Raw genomic sequence first — 2,593 nt, 5'->3', positions numbered from 1 at the left:
AATGTGTTTGATGCTGGTAGCCAAAGCACGAAACAAAACTTTGGCTACGCTTTGTTTACCTGTTTGAACTTTAACTTTCACACTGTAGTCCTCTGTCTGTTTCGGGAGCAGAGAGCAGGGAATCCGTGTGTGTCAGGAAAAGGCAGGCTGAATGTGATTGGTTGCTGATTTCGATTATGCAGATTTTTAAAGCAGTGAGTCACCCAGGATCGACTGAGAATGCTTTATTCCGAAGAATGCGTCTGCCTGTGCATATTTAGATTGGTATTTTGCGGTGTTATACAGCCATATGTTTTTGTTGGAGTTGATGATGCCGAACCTTTTCTTACTGTACATAAGAAGGGTTTTTACTTTTTCTGTCCGTGTGAGCTGCAATCGTCTGTGTTAAGGCTGCACTTACAGGTATCATTTCTATAGTTCCTAACTGATGAATTGTGATTGAGGATTAAGTGTTAAAGTGTTCCCTTCTGAGCTTGAAGCGAGAGGACAGTGTTGCTTTAATGCAGCTGCTGTTACCTATTGATGACCGTTTAATAGGAAATGGCAGTTTTTGGCACCGCTCGGATTTTAAACGGCGGCTCGAACGGTGTCGCTGGAGTGCGTGCTAAATACAGCACACTGCGCACTTAGGGTGACTTCTGTGCGTGCACGCTCACGCGCCCAGGTCCTTTGGAACAGTGGTTATGACATTCTTCTAGCTGAACAAGTCTGGCCACCAGAAGTTGTCAGGGAGTGCCCACATGGGGAAGACATCATTATGCCAGCCTTATCTAATCATATTCCAATTCATTTGAAATATACTTATGCATGGAAATGGGCAGTTGTCCAGGCTCCTGCATTATACAAAAATCATGCGATGAGGATTCCTATCACCATAAAATCCAGTTAAAAAATCAACCAACTGCTCAAAGGCAGTATCCGGTTAAGAAAGAAGCTAAAAAACAGGTCAGGGAGATCTTAGATCAAAAATTGTAAATGAACTATCCTTTGTTTCCTGTCTCCAAACCAGACATTACATATCGTCTAATTTTGGATTAAAGACAATAAACTCTTGTTGCCAAACATTTGCAGTGCAAAACGCACACAGTACAGCATTAATGAACAACATTGTGCGTAAAAAATATTAAACAACATTAGATATTTTTAATGGTTTCTTCTGTCAAAACATTGCACCAGAAAGCAGGTTTTTGACTGCTTTCTCAATTATGGGGAAACTGAGTCACTTCTGTCGTCTCCCTCAGTGATTAAAGAATAGTCCTGGGTTATTTTCAGGGAGGGTAACAGAGTTACTACAAACTTATGATGATAAAACAATGCCATATGTCGATGACATCTATCTGACAGACGATGACTTGGATAGGCACTTGAACAGGGTGAACACCGTTATACTGGGGTTTGCCTCAGAAGGGTACAAATTCAATATTAAGAAATCTAGAATTGCCCATCTCAACGTCCTTTTTCTAGGATATGAATTATCGAGGGAAGGCAAAAGCCTGGCAGCCAACTTTTTAGAAAAATGTGTGCTGCTCCAACCTCTAAATGCAGAAACCGGTCCTAGGATGCTTGATTCTGATCCAGAGAAGACATGGCTTGGCAGTTCAGGCTGGACTGTTCCCATGAGTCACAGGGTCAAGGCTGATTTGCATATGGCCATGTCTGAACTGGAGTGGTGTGGTGAGCAAAATAACGATGGATTTAGGCCCAGATCTCTGTACTGGGGTGAATGTATGACATTGTTCTGTATTCTGTCCATCAACTGTTTTTTTGCATTTGTCGCCCAGAGTGGGACGGGTATGCTCAGACGTGAGTCCTGTGCTCTCCACTCCACTGGAGTCAAGCTATTCTGGCTGAAGACAGCTGATAGCCAGAAACAGGTCCTAGGATGATTGATTCCGGTCCAGGGAAGACATGGCTCGGCAGTTCGGGCTGGACTGTTCCCATGAGGCACAGGGTCAGGGCTGATTTGCATATGGCCATTTCTGAACTGTGGTGGTGTGGTGAGCAAAATAACGATGGATTTAGTCCCAGATCTCTGTACTGGGGTGAATGTATGACATTGTTCTACATTCTGTCCATCAACTGTTGTTTTTGCATTTGTCACCCCGAGTGGGACGGGTATGTTCAGACGTGAGTTTAGTGCTCTCCACGCCACTGGAGTCAAGCTATCCTGGATGAAGACGGCTGATAGCCAGAAACCAGTCCTAGCATGCTTGATTCCGGTCCAGGGAAGACATGGCTTGGCAGTTCGGGCTGGACTGTTCCCATGAGGCACAGGGTCAAGGCTGATTTGCATATGGCCATGTCTGAACTGGGGTGGTGTGGTGAGCAAAATAACGATGGATTTAGGCCCAGATATCTGTACTGGGGTAAATGTATGACATTGTTCTGCATTCTGTCCATCAACTGATGTTTTTACATTTGTCACCCCAAGTGGGACGGGTATGCTCAGACGTGAGTCCCGTGCTCTCCACACCACTGGAGTCAAGCTATCCTGGCTGAAGACGGCTGATAGCCAGAAACCGGTCCTAGGATGCTTGATTCCGGCCCAGGGAAGACATGGCTTGGCAGTTCAGGCTGGACTGTTCCGATGAGG

General features: G+C 45.0%; 1 pseudogene; it reads left to right on the top strand.

The window, feature by feature from the left end:
- The first annotated feature begins 386 nt into the window (after positions 1-386).
- LOC147712736 (small nucleolar RNA U3) lies at positions 387-554 on the top strand (annotated as a pseudogene).
- Positions 555-2,593: the final 2,039 nt, after the last annotated feature.

The sequence above is a fragment of the Lissotriton vulgaris genome, chromosome 5 (assembly GCF_964263255.1).
Source record: "Lissotriton vulgaris chromosome 5, aLisVul1.2, whole genome shotgun sequence".
NCBI lineage: Eukaryota > Metazoa > Chordata > Amphibia > Caudata > Salamandridae > Lissotriton > Lissotriton vulgaris.
Note: the sequence above shows the minus strand (reverse complement) of the source record. Positions and strands in the feature narration are given on the sequence as shown.